Source organism: Stegodyphus dumicola, chromosome X1 (assembly GCF_044657685.1).
Source record: "Stegodyphus dumicola isolate Sdum_Otavi_A_Nest chromosome X1, ASM4465768v1".
NCBI lineage: Eukaryota > Metazoa > Arthropoda > Arachnida > Araneae > Eresidae > Stegodyphus > Stegodyphus dumicola.
Window position 1 is genome coordinate 153,844,030 of NC_140780.1, and position 20,221 is coordinate 153,864,250.

Sequence of the window (20,221 nt, forward strand, 5' to 3'; positions counted from 1 at the left end):
AGTGAAACAAATTAACGATACCAATGAAAATAAGTTTGAAGGTCCTGTATTTGTAAGTAAATAGAATATTTGCGAAAGTACAACATACTGACCCACCACTGCTTTTTGTTTAAATACCTAGTATTTTAACATTAGTGAGTGCTCAATATTTTGACAATGAGTTATTGAGCTTTACGTAAACTAAATTTAAAATATACAGTTCTTAAAGCTGCAAAGGAAAACTTTTTAACAGAAAGCCTTAAAATATAAATATAATTAAGCTAGTTCGGTATTTTCTCATTAGCAATATTATCTTCGACCAGGCGCAAAAATATTGTGCCAAACATTAGCATTATTATTAAATGATGTTAAAACTCGTTCGCTGTCCATATCCATATGCAGATAAAAGAAGAGCAGATGTATATTTATTTTCATATACCATATTTATTTGCATTATATTCTGCAAAAAGAGTCTTTGTATTTTATTTAGATTGTATTTATCAAATTTATTATTTTTTAGATTCAAACAACTCAAGTGCTGCGTTTATTATACTTCAAAGTTAAGATTGGGTAAATTTCCTCCCCCAAATTTATAAATTAAATCTCTGTAATTTATTTTAAAGTAAAACGTTCATATATTCTAATGCTTCCTGCGTATTCGAGCTTTTCTCACACCAATGAAAACCATAAAACCAAAATAACCTTTTTTGAGAGGTAACAATAATTTGGCGATTCATAGTTTTTAAAAAAGAAGGCAGAAAAATAAACCTGACGTACTGGTTCTAATAGAAAAGTACATTCATTAGTTTCTGTTAATAGCATTTATTATCGCACTTCATCTTTGTTTTTAGGGTTACAGATTTGTTTCTTAATTTAAACCTTTAGAGGCCAAATTCCTCTTTATACAGTCACTGTGCTATGTTGCGGAAAAAAATTAACAATATCATAAAGGTTCGCGAAAATTTCCTTTAGTTACTGCTAAAATTTAGAAAATAAGGAATAAATTATACTTGGAACGCAGGTCATTACAACAGAGGATGATATTTTGCAAATATAGCTTCTGAATATGAACATTCTGGCTATTAACAACAAACTTACATACAGCTATCGAATGACCCACAACATACGAATCTAATAAAACTTCTTTTATTTGTCACTTAGAAAAGCTACATCAAATTTAAATGATTTTCTAAGTTCTAATGAAAGGTTATTGTTATACATAATACTACACTTCAAGAAATTCCAGATAGAAAATAAATAAATAAATAAACAAAAAAGAGAAAGTAAAATATTTTCAATAATTTAAGAACTGTTTAGTGAACTAGGTCGATAATTTATTTTAAGGCAAAATAATTACTGAAAAATTCATATTTTCATATACTTACAATAAATTATGTTTGACAATTTCCTAGCTAATGATCCTGAATGAAAAATCTCTGAAACATTAAAAAAAAAAAACTAGTTTAAAAAATACATTTTTGCTTTTTGTAATAAGTAGGCTTTCTGGCACAGACACATCTGATTTCTTTTAAATTTCTTGATTTTAAAATAATAATATTTAAAAAATTCAAATAGTCACTTGGTAATTACTTAAACGAGAGAAAATTTTATTTGTTAATGCGCAGTACAATTGTTTTCAGTTAACGGGCATGTGTTAAGACACAGAGAGAAATGAAATGTGAAAAGTGCATGTGTTAAGACAAGTACAAGAGTTTTCAGATTGTGGCATGACACAGTACCGAAATAAACACCGTGCAATTTTCCCATCAAAATAATTGAATTTTTGCCGAACTATACTAAAATTGTTCAGTTTTTTTTAACTCTAAATGTTAGAAGAGTTCTAACTATAGTAATAGCTATTCGGCTTTTAGTAAGTGGTGTAATAAAAATTGTATTACTTGGTTTTCATTTTCTGTATCCTTATTTTCTAAATCTAGAGCTATTATTTTGCTCAAAATGTCATTATACATCATAATTACATTAATAACTGTCTAAATAGGTATTGCTAACTGAAATGTTTGAGAGAAAATAATGAATTATAATAAAGTAGAATAGCATAAAGGGCGATCAATTTCCTACTCAGTAGAAGGCTTAAAATTTTGCGACGTCAGCTCAAAGGATTTAATTCGCAAAGCATTGAGCGACACCTCATTGAAGGATCCATTATGCAATAGGTGTGCGAATGCTAAGTATGGATATTATCAGCTTATACCATGTTCTGTAAGTGACAGAAGTACTTTAAATATATTGATTTTTTCCGTTGCAAAAGGACAGTTGAAAGCTAAACCAGACTTGGCTAGTAATTCTTGGATTATGTTAAAGGGCAGAGTTGCAAGAATAAATATGTTATTTCAAAATAATTTTTATAAGTGTAGGATTACAATTATTTGAATACAGAAAAGAGGTTTCATTTTTATTTTTAAATAGAAGCATTTTAATGTGTATGACCTCAGTTTCAGCAATAGTCACTTAGACCCATTGAATTTAACATTCTTACTTTGAATTAGAATAAAATAAACTGCATACAACTAAAAGTTTAAGCAGGCAGTAAAAATATTTCAAGGAAATTAAACTTTTTTCTTAAAAATTCCACTGGGTAATCATTTTAATTTCTCTAAATCTCTTTACAATAAGTTGCAGGAGCAAATTATTAAACATTGAATATTACACATACATTTTATGAATAACTTCTTTTTATGATAAAAATAAACAGCATTTAATTTATAAGCCTTTAATTCCGAGCTCTGAAAGTACATTTCGATATCACACTTAATGATCTGAATAAACGAAAAGTAAATGAAATAAATTCAGCTTAAAAATGATGCACGGAATGAAATGATTCAAATTAAAAATGTTTCTTAATTCACTGATTTGAAATGTCAGTTTAGGAAAATATTTTGCTTAATGAATTAAATTAAAAAGTTATTAGTTTATTGGGAGAATAAACATGAAAGAAGCAAAGTAGTACCTTTAAGAATATAAAGGCATTTCAAAATGTGTCGTCATTTCAATCCAAATATTATTAAAGCAAACATTCCTTGAACAAACAGAAAGGGAATCATTCTGAGTTTTCTGTTAGATCATTAATCTGGAGGGTAAAATCTAAGGTCCATCATCATAAAAGATTCCACCTGGTAACCGAAATAAATCGATTCCTTCAGCTGAAGGCGTCGAAATTTATGTTATCCCCAACATTAGGTGACTGGAGACTCGATACAAATATGGCCAGTCGTATTGTACTCGATATCGGAAAAGTAGACTATTTTGGGAAATCGAAGCCAAACAGGAGAATTATTTATTTGGTCATTAGGGCAATGTTTGTGGATATATTTCGGGAAACACATTAACTGTTTTCGTTAAAGACGTATGCTCTTTCGTAAACTTAATGCATTTTCTCATAATGCAGTTCTAATTTTAAATACGACCTTATTGAATATCGCACTTGAAGTCTGAAGGAAAAAGTCTGAAGGTTATACAATAATGCTGGAGTTATGTGTTGCATAAACTGCTTTATTTTTATACTACTTTCTTTTTAAAACCAAGAGAAAATTATGAGGTAAAACTAGGTTATGCGTTACAGGGATATTTCACACATAATTTTGAGAAAATAGGAAATGTAATACCAAATGGTTAATAAATGTGCAAGTGTGAAATATAAAAATCTAAAATAAAAATTTTACTGCAACAATGTTCATAAATCTAATAATGTGATATTAGTAAATAAGCATTTAAATAATGAATTTCAGAAAAAAATCCCTTGAATGAAATATACGCCTGGGTCAGAGGTGCTCAGACCCTCTTCTGGAATTCAGTGGATCGAAGAGAAAAACAAGGTCGAGATTTCTAGATACTAATTCTCATGATTAAATGAACATTTACTTAATAGTGAAAAAATTTGTGTAACTCTTCAAATAATATTATGACTGAACATAATATGCAGAAAAACATTAGCACAATTTTTCTTCTTTCTTTTACTGCTTAAAAAATTCCTAACAGGAATAGTATTTTAATACATAAACTATCAGTTGCAAAATTTTATTAAAATGATAGCTGAATTTATTGTGATATAAACTGCATGCTGTTTGTGTTGATCTAAATGTCTAAAACATGAGACATTTCTCTACGTCGTTTAACCGAGATAGCGGTTAGCAACGTTGACTACCATACCTAATGGCCCGGGTTCGAATCCCGGAGAAGGCATTGGTGTAAATGTATAGTGCGCGTGCGGCATGGGGGTACTCTAAATATGCGGGGAGCTAAGAGTCCTCTCGAGTGGTAGGTGGTAGGAAAAGAGGGGTGGAAGATTCTCGGACCTGTGCCGCTGGGGTGCTATCCTTTAAAACTGAGAGCGTAACTCAGCAAATTTGTACTGTCACCTTTACGGTGCTCAAGGCTGTTGCCAACGACAGGAGCAGTCCTGCACTTCTGGCGACGATAAATTTCGTGAGCTTTTTTTGATGTTACTGTACGATAAGTGAAAAAAATCGCAACAACATCTTTCTACAGTACAATGGTTTTCAGTGTTACTTAAAGTCTGACCTAATTTTTTAAGGATTTAATTTCCATGAATTATATTCACTGTTTCATTTTACGTCACTACGTAGTGACCGGCAACATACCCTTTTCCGGTTTTTATCGTTTCATTCATTTTTTATACTTTCGTTTTGTGAATTAATCAGTATGGCTATTTCCTAAACCTTTTTAGAAAATTGAAAGGGTGTAAGAATTGTCTTATTATAATTGACTCTTAAACGAATGATAACTGACGAAGATTATGTCTAGTTTTCATAAGGGTCACTTTTACTAAGCATGTCATACTTCCCCATGTCATCCTCTCTTTGAATGTTTTGTTTCATATCTTTTGAATGTATAAACAGCGAATAAAATTTGAATTGTGAGTCCATGTAATATTTAGGACATTCTGTTGTTAAAGTCTTTATTGTGTAAGTAAATTCTGTAATTAAATAATGAAAAATATTTAAAACCAAAGCAGACTCCATAGTAAAATATAAAAACAGCTATTATGTTCATAAGTTGGTTTATTTATGCATACTAATATGAACAAGTAACGCTATTAAAATTACAAACTTTAACTGTAATTTTATTACGTGTATTTTGACTAAAACATGTCTGTAAATTATCTTTAGACATTCTCGTTTTCATGATGAAATATATTTGCATTTCATTAATTGGCTGTTGGTACAAAATCTGCGTTTAACTAAGTTATGATGCAGTTGCTTGTATTTCTTTCAGTTGTTGCATGCATGTGTTCGTTGTCAATATCAATTTTTAAAAGGCGAAGTGTTTAGTGACCAACCTCAATAATTTTTATTTTATATGCTAGTAAAATATATAGATGAAAAAAAAATTATACAAAATATCCAGTAGTTAGTGACAATTTGGTTTTGTTACTTGTTACACTTTCTGTATTTTAAAATCAATTTATTACTCAAAATTTTAGAATGGTGAGTTTTTTAAAATTAGTTAAAAGTTAGAACAGTCTTAAAAACTATTTTAAAACCTAGTTTCTAAGTGGAAACAAAATTGTGTGATACAGGGATACATGATATGAATACCCTTCATTTCAGGTGACTCCGGTATTCTGAGAGGTGGTCGCCTTGAAGAATATGGCTATTTGTTATGGCCAACCCTGTTATTTAATTACATTCTTGAGAAGCACAAATCTTAATAGTCTTAAATGTCTTTTAAAGGTTATAGTTAAAATGTGCCGAGCGCGACCATAAGCAAAAACACACATGCGCCATTCAGACCGATTTATTAACGAAACAGGGTCGATGGAACATGAATTACGAAGGAGAGATTCTTCGTCCTTACTTTTTTTTCCCTGTTTATTTTCACTGCGTTCAAAAGTATGCTGATCATCATTTGTAATTAATTGTTTGATTACATTGTGTTTAATTTTATGCATTATACATTTGCTTATATATAAGTAAAGTATGAGTGTTTTCAAAGCTTAATTTTGCTATACATTAATAATTTTGCTGTATATAAAATAAAGTGTAATAAATAACTATTATTGTACAATAATTGTTATTATAATTATTTTTAATAGATTTTATTGTATAACTTTTATTACAATGAATTGCAATATAATAATTATAATACTTTTACGATAATAAATAAGTATTTTTATAATAATATTATATATCTTTGAACTGTAATACTTCTTTGGCAATATGAAGCAACTCCAATGATGAAACACAGAAAAACTTTATTTAGCACTCAAAATGGCGACATACAAAACAAGAAGAGAAAACATATTCTAACATTTAAAACTAAATTACATTCTTCGTGCGAGAGTCGCACGTGGCACTCGAGTTTGGTTTCAAATATTGCCATTCACAAATACCTTAATGTTCATCTATTTAAACTACAAGATTTTAATACTATTTAAAGCTGTTACAACCTCTCCCCCAACGGAGAGACTTTTTACGAAGGGAAAAGTTCTGTAAAATTTGACAGTTTAATAAGCTCGGCTTGCTCATTTGCTTAAAGAGAAAAGGTAACTTCGCTCATAAGTTTCCAAATTTCAGGTAAAAAATTTAAAGTTTTAAACAAATATTTTTACACCACACTTAAATAGGAAGAAAATGGACAGTGTTCAAATTAGTCTTCTTTTTTTTCTTGACGGCGCCTAGATCTCTTTCATGGTGGACCAGTTCCTCGGCTATAATTCACAGTAAAGCCTTTCCTCAGTTCATCTGTGCCTTTCGGATAATATTCAATTGTCATTTGCTTTCGACAATTGTTTTCTTTGTCTATTAGTAGTGGCTTTGATATTAAATCAAAAGCCGAAAGATGATGATAACGCTGCATTGCAAAATGATTCTCAATATTAATTTCTTTATCGTTTTCCAATTTTTCGTGAAAATCTTCCACGTCTAATTCCGGTGATTTAACTTCTTCTTCAAAGACATCTCTGGATGCTTTATTATCTTCCTTCATCGGTTCCAAGATCTTCTCTTCAGCTATTTTTCTTTTCCTTTGAGCTCTAGTAGAGACGGCATTAACCTGGTGAGGATGACTATCAGGTTCCTTTCTTTGTTTATTCAACAGTGCAAAAGTTCGATTGCCTAATAAATACCTTCCTTTGTCGAGTTCATTTCTAATAATGGCAGTCTTAGTTATTACTCGCCCAAGATCGCAATTTAGTTCGATCTCAGCCAATGGTAAACAGGTTGGATTCAAATGTAATGGCTGTTGCACCCACACATTTTCACCTGTTAGCATTTCCGGAGGGATGTATTTGTGACAAACTATATCAATACTAGCACCTGAATCCCTTGATATAGGAATTTTATGACCATTTACGTAACCCATACTAGTATAAGGTAATAGAAATTTATCCTCTGGTTTTGCACTAATTCTGTTAAGATTAGCAGGAGATTCAGTACTATTCTTAAGTTTTGGACATTGAGGTCTTAAATGTTGATAGGACCCACACTGATAGCATTGTGGCGTTTTCGTTTTTCATATTTATCATCTGGACGTGGACTTCTAGGTCTATAAAACCAGCTTTGCGAATTAAATCCTGATGACAATTTTTTTCAGTTTTATTTTTATTATCTGAACTTATTTTACCTTGAGTTAGTGCATTGTATCTTTCTTTCTGCCGATCCACTACAGGCCTTTTTTGAAAGTTTCCGCAAACGTCTTAGTAGGCATCAAGTTTTTTAGCTAATTTTTTAGATGAAATCATCTCTACCCACTCATCAAGAAAATGATCTCGAATTTCAGGAGGAACTCTACGTTTAAGTTGGTCAATCACCATCAAATCTAGCAACTGATCAAAAGTCTTAACTCCTAGACCAGTCACCCATTCTTTGCAATAATTTTCTGTTTCATAATTGAAATCCACCCATGTGGATTCGGTACTCTTTTGATGTTTCATAAATTTCTGCCTAAACTTTTCCGGGCATAGTTTAAACCGTCTTAACAATAAATTTTTCACGTGTTCATAGTCTTTAGCTTTATCGGAGGGTTCTCTAGCTATTAACGAGGTTACTTCGTAAGGAAGTAGTCCTAGTAAATGAGATACAAATTCTTCTTTATCAATTTTAGCCCATTCTGCTTGCCTTTCAAACAATAGCAAATATAGACTGATATCTCCTTTCTTGTCATCGAATTTCTGCATAAGGTGACGCAGCTCCGTTTTCGGCCGGATCTGTCCGGTATTTTGAGTCTTTGTCTCTGCTTCAAGTCTTAATCTCTCTAATTCATACTGTTCGTTCCTTCTCCGCTCTTCTGCTTCTTCCTGTCTCCTACGTTCTTCTCTTTCCCTTTCCTCCCTCTCTTTCCGTTCTTCTATTATTGTGTCTTAGACTCCTTTTACGAAGACTTCATCATAATCTCTACTTTCAACAATTTTCTGTTTTAAATCAACTATTTTCAAATCTGCAGTCACATGAACTCCCAGTTCAGCTGCGAGATTTTGCAAATCTTCCTTACGAGCTCTTCCTAAGTAAGACATTGTTTCTATGTTTAAAATTAACGAACACTGTTTCCTTATATTTCCTCAAAATAGCTCAAAAGTGAAATATTTAAATTATATGAAGTTCATTCTCTCTACCACATTAATTGTGATTAAAATAAGAATAATAATATAGAGCAATATATATATCTACCGTCTGGGCAACTAAAATGAATATTAAATATAATATCAAATACGGTAATAAAATAAGACAATTTATTATTAACAGGAAGTAATAATCTGGTATCACTAATATTGCGTTCAGTGATGAACTAATAAAATAAAGCAATTCTATATGAACAGGAAGTAATAATCTGGTATCACTAATATTATGTTCAGTGATGAACTAATAAAATAAAGCAATTCTATATGAGCAGGAAGTAATAATCTGGTATCACTAATATTATGTTCAGTGATGAACTAATAAAATAAAAATACGCACGATTATTCGATCTCGGTCGGTGCCTCCAAAATAATTAAGACTGTAATACTTCTTTGGCAATATGAAGCAACTCCAATGATGGAACACAGAAAAACTTTATTTAGCACTCAAAATGGAAAAAGCACTCAAAAGCACTCAAAACAAGAAGAGAAAACATTTATTTAGCACTCAAAACAAGAAGAGAAAACATATTCTAACATTTAAAACTAAATTACATTCTTCGTGCGAGAGTCGCACGTGGCACTCGAGTCTGGTTTCAAATATTGCCATTCACAAATACCTTAATGTTCATCTATTTAAATTATTTAACCTACAAGATTTTTAATACTATTTAAAGCTGTTACAGAACTAACATATATGCACAATAATATACTGCAAAAACGAAATTTCTTAATAATTAATCATAATAATTATACGATTATAAATGATTCTTATAGTTATTTAATTCATTATAATAATTATATTATAATAAGTAATTATTATATTTATTATATTTCTTTTTGATTATTTGGGCTAATATATATATGCATCATTATACATAGTTAAAGTGAGCGAGAACGTAATTTATTTTATAATGAAAAGAATAAAAATAATTCCTACATAAAAGATTACAATATTGGCAGCTGTCATGTTAAATCAACTACGATCAGGGAAAGACCCCGCTCAAAAGGGGTGGGTACTTTTTGATATATCTTTTTAACTACAGAAAGAATATTATAAAGTTCCAATACTTTTAGGGATCTTATTTTTGAAAGCAACCAATGAAATACGCACTCACTCATTAATGTTTTCAGCATCGAGACGTTCTCACCACCCGGAACTGTTTTCACCATGGAGGTAGGAAGTAAGAACTTCTTCCTTTCTTACCTCCATGGTTTTCACCATATCGACAAGATTCGCCGTAGGCGTGTCTACATCTTCATTTAGTTCACTTAAAAATCTTACATTATGAAAAAAAAAAAAAAAAAAAAAATCAACATTTTTGGTTTCCAGCGTTGCGCATTAATGTGAGTTAATTATTTCTGTGAAAATGAAATAGAGGAACTAAAGACAACTGGAGACAGGAACACCCCATGAACGCGGATTTTTCTCTCCTTCGATAGTATATTCCTTCTTTCCGGAGATGAGCGAACTTTCATATGACCTTCGCACCTTCTGGCGTGTAATTAACAACCCTTTTGGGCTATCCTAAGTATTTTGGCAGAATGTTAGCCAAGGTTGCGTTTGACGCTGTCGAACTATACCATCCGCCAGAAATTCCACACGGACAACCTCCAGTTTCAGAGAGGTTCAGATTCCTGAACTTACGTATTTCATCAGACGTTGCAGGTTAGCAAACTGTTTGCTTCGATTCTTTTTTTTTAATAGATGCATCACGTAAGTATGAGTCAATTTTCATTCATACGTCCTCAATAAAGCTAATATCCCTTCTCAGGTAGGTACATTTCGAGTCCTTCGTTATAAACAGTTAACTAACTAACCAAAACTATGTCTAGAATTTGAGAAAAGGTAAAATAACAATAGTAAATGGATTTTACTGTGTGATTGCCAAAGAAATATGCAGTTAACTTAACAGAAAGCATAGCAAAGTGAACTAAAATAGAGACTAATATCATTTAAAATTTAAATAACTTCATGATTTATTAAACACTAGTAAGTCCTCGATTCTCTAAGGAATAGAATAAGCGAACTCGTGAAATTCACTTAGCATGAATTTCTTAACAATGGGAATGAGAATTTTTAAATGTAGAGTATAAATCCCAGTTTGAAGATGTATATACATTTTTAGACTTAGCAATAAAATTAAACAAAAGGGAATAATAAAAAATAAAATTAAATCGAAATTAAATGAAGGTGGATCAATTATTTTTATTGTTTTATCATATATCATAACTCAAACTTTGCGCAATAATGAGTAGTAAAATTAACAGAGTGAATCAACTCATCAAACTAATCAAAATCTGCACTTTGCACAATATTTTGGGTAAAATCATTGCTAAAAACATTGTTAAATATCAATAATAATGCCTAAAATGTAATAATAAATTACTTCATATTTAATGTTAAAAAGTGCATATCCAGCTGAATGATAAACGCATGCAGAGAGGGAAAATTTTGGCAGGCCTTTCACATTGCGGGATTGTCAAGATTTTCCTTTTGACCTTGTAAGATCAGCTGAGTGGGTCCACGCCATACAATTTATTCCACATTTTCTAATTTAAGATTTACAGAAATAAAGCTGTTTAAAGTTGGAAAATATAAGTTAATTTCGGAGTTTATAGGAACAATTTTAAACAAGTGTTGAAAATTCCACATAATGTACATTGCGAAAAAGATATTAGGACAGTTCTATATCTTCCGTTTTAGTGGACCGATTGAGCCCACCAGCAGCCAAGCGGTAAAGTCGCTGAACACTGGTAGTTCGGTCCGAGGTTCGAATCCCGCGAACGGGCTGGCTGCATGGGCGTTTTCGTGGTTTTCCCCATGTGTAACGTGTATACGAGTCAGTCTCCCTTAGAAAATCCTCCACGAAAGGCATCCCTCCCCTTAGGCAGATAGTCCTCGTGTGCTTTGCCATAATTAAATACACCTACACCTACACCAGTGGACCGATTGACGAAATTTAAATTGCGTTTTTCAGGTCTCGAACGCTATATATAAATTTATAATAAAACAATGCTATATATGTATTAAATTTATATATAGCGTTGTTCTAGTATAGGTATTTTGACAGAAAATCGGACTTTTCTGAAATGACATTGCCATTTTTTTCCATATTTCGATCCTACGACACAAATTATGCGAAATTGCCAAGTTTCGTAAAAATCGCGCTAGTAGTTTTAAAAAAATTAGCTTTCAAGGTTTTACCTCTTCAGTGTTAATTGAATTTGATATATATTTATCAATATCTCTTTTTTTATTAAAATTACTTGATTCAGTTTTCCAGAATTCAAAATTTAGGCTTAATCCAAATATAGCTCGCTCATTTTTTATGATTTTTTTAAATTTATATTGTTAAATATCTTTTATAAATTCTTCGAAAAACATTTTGTATTTATAACCTATAACATTTTTAACAATCTTTTAAAGTAGATGTATTTTTAGGCACACCTGCAAATATTTAGAGTTTTTTATTCAAGATTTTCTAAGGTATACATGAATTTACATATTGGAGCGTTTTGAAATTTAGCATCTTTTTTTTTTTTTTGAGCGATAATAACGCCAAACGATAATACGCACCTTGTTAAAATTATTTGAAAGTATGAACGATGACTTTTTTCCGCTCGTTTACAATGAAAAAAAGAAAAGGAAAATAGTTTGCTATAAATTAATAAGTTCGCCAAGTAAATTATTCTCGGCGAAAACTGAAAAAAAAAAAAAAAAAAAAAAAAAACGCGCCAAGATAAATTTTTGAATTTCTCCGTAAATGTCACAGCAACGTTTACAAAATTTAATATTTAAACGTAATTTGAGTAGTAGAATCAAAATATTGAAAAAAATTGGCATGTCTTTTTAGAAAAAGTTCGATTTTGTTTGAAAATACCTATGTTAGATTGAGATGCTATATATAAATCTAATATATATCCTAAGTCGCGCTTTCGAGGCATGAAAAACGCAATTTGAATTCTGTCAATTGACCCAGTAGAACGGAAGTAATAGAATTGTCCCCCCATTTTCTTTTTCTTTTTTTTTTTTTTTCGCATTCTATAGACATGTGATATCTCTCAACATATTTGAGGAACTATCCCTTTCTGCACTTAGCTAAAGTGAGCGAAAAACTTAACCTAATAAGTAAGAAAATCTTGAAAGTCAACAACTAAAGTTTTTTTACGCTTGAGACAAAACAAATATAAATGCAGAGTTTGGCTATAATGCTTGAATTTCTTAAAGTGCATATAAATATGTGTTTTGCACCTCTCTCAAATGCTTCTCTGTTTTTCTTACCTTGAATCTGTGGAAAAAGGAGGGATTCTGGTCGTTGCATATTTAAAAGGCCATTTAATTGCAAAACTAATACACAGCATGAAACGAATTACCGCCTTAGGCAGATACATATGTGAACCGGAAGGCTAATCAAGTTTACAAATTCTGTATATAATAATTATCGAGAGAATGAGCATCTCACTTCATCATATCCCAACGGATCTACTGCACATTAACCCATTATAGCTAAGCACCTAATTAACCTCAGGAATATTATGTATAACGCCATAGAAAATGTACTGCAGAATTGTGTACACATTTCATTAGACTATATGCGATGAACTCTCAGCTCTCAAAGACTACTTTTGGAGCATTACAGATCTAGATATGTAGAATGATAAGGTTATACTTGATAATCTGTTGTATAAAGCTGGTGTCCTGCCATTTGGTTACCTGCACATATGTTGGTGTACTTTATATTAACTGTGTTATCAACTGCTAATTTACGTAGATCAGAGGCGAATGTGTGTTAAAATAAATGTGAACGAAGAGTCAATAGAAAAGGATATCACAAAGCTTTCTTCTTAGAAAGAAAGAGAATTTCCTAAAAAGTTAAGGAAAGAATTCTTGTTACAACTGTGTAGAGATATTAGGTATCTTTTGCAAGCAGACAAGATGAAAAATGAGCAAACGCCTTCGCCGGAAATCGAACCACGGACCTAGCCGCCCCAGCGTGCAGAACCACTACACCATGAAGGCAGGCTAGGAAGGCGGGAGAAATACTTTATATACACCCCTCCTTTTTTAAAGGGCGACTGGGGTTTTAGGGAATCCAGTCGCCAAATCCTGGGTGAGGAGAATCATCATGCAACACCCTTTTAGTTCGTGCGCCACTGTAGAGACATTAGGTATTTTTTGCAAGCAGGCAAGATGAAAAATGAGCAAACGCCTTCGCCGGGAATCGAACTACGGTCCTTTGGAATACCGGCTCAGCGTGCAGAACCACTACACGACGAAGACACGCTAGGAAGGCGGGAGAAATACCTTATAACTGTATTTATGTGATTTTTTTTAGTTAAACCATTAATGCCCTTTTTCAAATCGGTTCAATTTTTATGCAGCTTTATTATTGATTATCCAGTTTTACTGCTTATATTGTGGACTAAAAGTAATTGAACTACCTAGTACTTGAATTATGTGATTTGAAGTTCGCTTTCATTATATAACACTTTGGATCATTTGCAAATATCAATCAATTTTAACATTTGTAGAAGAAAACTTTCATCGCTTGCTTGCGTTTAAGAGATAAAAAGGGAGTGAAAATTGTAGCGAAAGGTGGGCAAAAAATTACTTCCTTCTGGGTTCGTTGAAAAGACGATTGATTGCGAAATATCTCCGGGTAACTTTCGGAAAATTGAGACGATTCGGAGTTTCTGCACTATTATATAATATGAAGTCGAAATATGGTACTAGATTGCCTGAAGGAAATGGAAATTTTACTTTTGACTTTTACTTCTAGTAAGCTCAGCTTTCATAGAACTTTAATAGCTGTTTGCAAAGGTTACCTCTATTTTATAAACCACACTCATGCTTATTTTCAAAAGATAGCATTCGTTTTTTTAATAGTTATATGTTATTATTTATTGGAGTAGTAGGAAAATAAGTATGATTGATATTACTGAAACAACACTTTACCATATTAACATGTATTATGTTATTTTTTGAAAATTTTAAGCAACTATTCATGATAAAGTTGGAGTATTTCAAAATGTTTAATGAAAACATTCGTTATCTATATCTCCTCTCTCATGTTTTTAATTCATTGCATTTATTTGTTCAATATAACCGTCATGAAATCTGACTGCTAAAATTTGCTTACATTAAGAACTGCACGGAAAAGTTAATAGCATGATCATAATATTCTCTCGTGCGTGTTCTTTTGGTGCAAATGATTACGACATCAAATAGAAACTGGAAGATACATGGTTTAAATGCCTGCGAGGGCGCAGATAATTTTTCATGTTTCCTATTCCGAAGAGCCTTTTAATTTCTAAGGTGCTTCTCAATTTAAAATGATGATATTTCATCACTACGTGAATTTGATCTACCGGTTCTCGCTCTTTTCCGCAATAGTCGTTTGGGTAGGGAAGAGTATAAAAAATTATTAAGTTCGTTGAAGCGTGCTCTTGCAGTGTAACTATTCAACACATCCAGGTTACAACTACAAGATTCATGGTTTGAGCCTAGGGAAGTGATTTTTCAGTTTCTTGGCTTCGAAACATTGTGTTTCGTTAAGCTATCTAAAAGAAACAAAAGGAAATATACATAGTTAAGGGACAAAATATGGATCTCATGAATATCTTAATACAAGAGCTTCATAAAGTTTTTTCAGAGTGATATAATTTAAGAAGATTACACACATATATTATTTTAGCTATTATTATTTGGCTGCTATTTATATTCTGGCAATATGCACATCTGAGGCTTTAATTCTTCCTTTCTTTTGCAAAAGAAAAACTATGACTCAAGCACTTAGCTTGTTTTCCCGGAATCGATACTTCAATTTTGAATGATTTGTTTTAGAATTAGAGACATAAATAGATCTTTTAAATTGCTGCTGAGGAGCAAAATGTGTGCTACAAGACTATTTAAACAAGGATTTAGAAATTTAAATGTGTGTCAAAAAATTACAACAGTCAGTGCATCAAATATGGCCTCTGCTGGTCGATTTTTAAAGCCCAGCTATTATTGCAGGGAAATGATCGATGCGAAAAATTAGTTTTTTCTATAAATGAACTGCATTCTTAACATTTTTCTTTCCAGCTATTAAACGGCCTTGTTGTCGCCAAGGCTTATCGGTCACCTATTAGTTTGCTTTTTTTCCTTCAACGCTTATTGGCCGAATCTAATATTAATAGCTCTATTCCCTTAGATAAGTAGTTGTTAATAAAGAATAATAGTTGCTTACTTATTTTTTGTCAGTAAGTACTGACACATTTCAATTTTTCTTTAAACATATTTTATCCCAAAAAATAAATCATGATACTTTAAAATGGTAAACCTAAAATTGGTAAATTTTGGTAAAACTAAAATGTATCAAAGACAATGTAAATACACATATTAGCAGAATTATTACCTGATTCAAATATTATATTTCTGTTCCACTAGTAAATTTTGTACATTTTTATATTTTTCTTTAAGTTTTGTAGTAGTTTATAATCATAAACAATAAGGACGTATGTTTTCACTCAGTTAGCAAAAACTGATGCAATATTCTCACATGATATGGACGCGAAGTAGCCAAAATTTTACAATGCTTGCGTCTTATTTTAAATTGCAAGATGAATGTTAATATTAATTGCCAAAACCTCCCGCCTGGAACTCACAAAAGTTTTATACTTACCATCAGATGATTTATCATGTTGAGGAATTATTATTTTGAGATAGATCTTTCTAAGAAAAGAAAGGAAATTGCTTGTTCACTGTAAGTTTCAAATATTGAAAGCGTCATGCATGAATTATATTAAATAGTTGCTTGCCTTAAGCGAAAGAATTAAAGTATCTTACAATTTTATATTAATAATAAAACTGAAGGTATCATTAATAATAAAGATTCATGACGAAGCATAATTATTCATTTACGCTTATACTTCTGTGTCTATCTCTTTCTCATGCTCACGCAATGTGTACATGTTAAGCATATACTTATACTATATTTGTGTGTCTGTTTACATTTGTGTTTATAATGTATCATGCTGAGTGTAAGTCTAAAATTTGCATCTGCGTACGCATGCATATAAATATACGTATGTATATGCAGGATTTAGTATATATATAGAAATTGCGTTGGAATGTTGGAAATTTGGAATTACGTTTGGACACGAAGATGAAACAAAAATCGGTACGGATTATCTTTCGTACTAGTGGAACTACTTTATATATATATATATATATATATATGTGCACGCTAGCTAGATTTTATAATTTATTTTCTATTGAAGAATTCTCACCATGCGTTGCGTGTTATGCCTGTTGTGACCGATGTCAAAGTTTCTTGGACCCTGTAGCCACCAGCGGCTGAGCGGTAAAGACGCTGAACACTGGTAGTTCGGTCCGAGGTTCGAATCCCGCAAACGGGTTGGGTGCATGGGCGTTTTCGTGGTTTTCCCCATGTGTAACGTGTATAAGAGCCAGTTTTCCTTAGACAGTCCTCCACGAATGCATCCCTCCCTTTAGGCAGATAGCCTTCGTATGCGTTGCCATAATTAAATAATCCAATCCATTCCAATTCTTGGACCCTGCATTTAATTTGTTTAACGAAATAAAAAAAATTCCTTTTATGACACAGCATTTCTCAGTAAGAGGCAAATCTCTATGCTATTGGAAAAAGATATTTGATTGCATTTTATTTAAGTGGGAGAAACTGCAACTGAAACAAAGATAACTGCCGAGAAATGAATTGCTTCCCTGATTGCCACATGGGGATATTCGAGAATAACATGATCGTGTACGATTTTAAAGCATTACCGATTCCTTTCATCACCGTTCTTTGCAGAGTTTCATACATAAAGAGAACGATGTGCTTTGAAAAATTGGGTCAGTAAATAAAAAGTGTCTATAATTAAATGACCCTGTTTCAAAGCTGCCTACAAGCGAAACCAGTCATCGCAAAATGTGAAGTTTTTTGGAGGACTTAATGAAGAGATGAGAATTTCTTTCAGAAAAATATTAGTTACAAATAGTGTCACCAGAGGCCTTTTTACTTTGGAAAACCTGTAGTAAAAATGTAAATGTTTGTCGACACCATAACAGCAACTGTTATAAAAACCTAGAAACACTCTGGGGGAACTTTGTTTTCAATATGCTTGTTGCTCACAATGACGATAAGTTCACGATATTGCGCTTTGTTAGAAAAATATTTTACTAAAACAGTAATACCGCACTACCTGCTGTCCCGAAATTTCGGACTTTGAAGAGTATTCTAAGAGGTCCGTTGAATGTTAAGTCCCTTTGGAAAATGAAAACGAAATTACAAAAAAGAGGATCGTTTTCTGTTTGTCCTGGAAGAGGAAGAAAACCTGTCTGCAGAAGCAGTATAGAAGGTTGAAATTCAGGTCGTAGAGGACACAGCGTCAAACGTTCAGGCTAGCATCTGTGTCCGGCGTATAGTATAGGCGCTGGATAGACCACGTTCCGCTGTCCCTAAGATCTTCGGAACACCCTCCTATATTATTCTTACAAACTTTCATTAGTGCATCGGTTGCTTCCACATGATTTTAACGCTTGATTCCGGTTTTCACTTCGATTTTTTGCTCGCTTTATGGACGATACGGAATGGCTTTGGAATATTCTCTGGACAGACGAAGAGCATTTTCATTTGGACGATGCAGTGAATACTCACAACTGTCGAATTTGGGAATCAGAAATTCCGCGCCCTGCCATTAGCCTAAGAACGTGTCATTAGCCAGCATTTTGTAATGTGCGGCTTTTCTGATCCCTAGACCTCAATCCATACGATATTTCGCGCTGGGGACATTTGAAACATCTGGTTAGTTGTGAAAATCCAAGTACTTTACCTGATCTTAGCCAACATTTCACGCTATGTGCTAACATTTCTCAGCGCATGGTTCGATCAACTGTGGAACATGCCATCTTGCGATTTCAGATGGCAGCTGAAAATAATGGCCATCATGCGGAACTTGTTTTTTGTAACAAAATTTTATGAAATTGTAAAACTATTGTAAAGATCTGGTTATATTTATAATTTATTAATATAAAAACGTCTGATGACGCTCTTTGTAACTAATTTGCTTTCGTTGAAAGAAATTCTTATCCCTTCACTAAATCCGCCACAAAATTTAACAATTTTCTGAAAACCGGTTTCGCTTGTAGGCAGCTTTGAAATAGGGTTCTTTAAATGTAGACACCCTGTATTATTAGTCTTTTTCAAAGCAGAGGCATTAACGATATTTTGATTAGTTGTAAATAATTTGTGGGCATCGTGCACATTTAGGGAGTTTCTCAACGACAAAATGATTAGGATAAAATATTTAAACCCCCTGAGACACATGACTGTATTCATCGGGTCATTATATAATATTTTGTCCTTTGGTATATGTTACCTCATTATTTAAAATATTTTGTTTTATTTTCTTTAATGATCTAAATAATCTTAATAAATGAACATTTATGGAAGCAGAGATTAATTTAACCAAATATACAAATTTAGCAAACAAATATTGTTTAAACACTTTTCTTCATAATCAGATCCCAAAAAGCATGCTACTTTAAACGTTAAGTCGCATATTGAAACTTTATTTTAGAAATTTGTGTATCATAGCTAGTAATTTATATTCAATGAATAAAAAGAGCGAAGTTAATAATGTTGGAATTAAAAAAACTGCCAATGAATAAAAACATTTCTTACTTAATACAAAAGATAAATCGCCTTAAAAAATAAATTTCGACATCATCGCAAATTTGCGTTTATTGTTTCTGCGGAAATGCATGCTTTGATGATGCAATATTTTTTACTTCGAGAACAAAAGGCAAAAAATGAAAGAATCTATTGTCCTACATAATACGCTGTTTAATTAAAATTAAAACGAAAAATTTACGTAATTAACTAATTAACGAAACGGAAGTTTCGTTCTTTTGATTTTCCCAACGTTCTTTTCCTTGCAATTTTTTATCCTTAGCAAGAACATAGCAATGCATTTTAACATCTTAACCTTAGTAATTAATTTATAAAACAGGCTGAAATGGAAAAAAAAAACTATTAAGATCTGATCAATATGCTTTCATTCTAATGGCGTCTGCGTACTTTCAGTAGCTATAATTAACAAACCTATAGTTATTTGCTTTTGGGCTTTAAAACAATTCAAAGAAGAAATCAGAGAAAACCACTTCTATGTATGTTTATATGTATAAATGTTTAATCAATGTATTAAAAATATAACTGCACTGATAGTTTTCCTACTGGCGATGTTGTAGAACATTAGGTGTTTTGAAGCAGGAACCTGAAAAGTGAGCAATGCCCTCGCCGGAACTTGAACCTGGACATCCCGAATTTGCGCCGAGTGTGCTACCATTACACCAAAAGGGATACAGAAAGAAGGGAGAATATAATTTATATACCCCCCCTTATAAAGGGCGAGTGGAGATTAGGGGACCTAATCGCCAAATCCTGGTGGCGAAGAATCATCATCCACCACATTTTAGTTCGGGCGCCACTGTAAAATATTAGGTTTTTTTTATAAAAATCGGGAAATCTGAAAAATGAGCAATGCCCTCTCCGGGACTCGAAGCTGGACCTTTCGAATACTCGACGAGAGTGCTAAAGTTACACCACGAAGGCATGCTGAAGCGAGGGAGAAAATACCTTA

At 32.2% G+C, this 20,221-nt stretch overlaps 1 protein-coding gene across 6 annotated transcripts in view; it reads left to right on the forward strand.

Moving 5' to 3' along the window:
- LOC118196632 (neuropilin and tolloid-like protein 2) overlaps positions 1–20,221 on the forward strand; it is a 444,544-nt gene that overhangs the window by 153,446 nt on the left and 270,877 nt on the right. The window lies entirely within an intron of this gene.